Genomic DNA, 444 nt, shown 5'->3' with positions numbered 1-444 from the left:
TTTACTCATATTTGTGTTTTAAGCTCCACAAACTCTAACTTTATTCATGTGCCTCATTAGTATTATTCCGCATGCATCCTCAATTGATCTCCGTCTCCCACACTCCATCACTTATTGCACCAATCTCATTTTTATGTACTGCTACTTGGGCATTTCATTTGGTTTCCCGCTCCACTCTTATTATAATCTTCGTATATACACACTCATAAAACTATCCTTTCATTTTCACTATTATCATTACAAATATTATCACTATCATTTCTATTATTTCACTAACTAATTCTACATTAAATAAACAAGAAAAATGAAATAAACAAAATAAGACTATCACCTTCTTTCTTACTTTATTACTCTTTTATTTACACACATAGGTCACTGTCACACCAAATTTTTAAATTCTCAAAGCTCACATAATTTTTCATAGTTTTGTCAAAAAGTGTTAAA

This window comes from Trypanosoma equiperdum, assembly GCF_001457755.1.
Source record: "Trypanosoma equiperdum strain OVI genome assembly, contig: ctg_1790, whole genome shotgun sequence".
Lineage (NCBI taxonomy): Eukaryota > Euglenozoa > Kinetoplastea > Trypanosomatida > Trypanosomatidae > Trypanosoma > Trypanosoma equiperdum.
The sequence above is the reverse complement of the archived record's forward strand: the minus strand, read 5'-3'. Positions refer to the sequence as shown.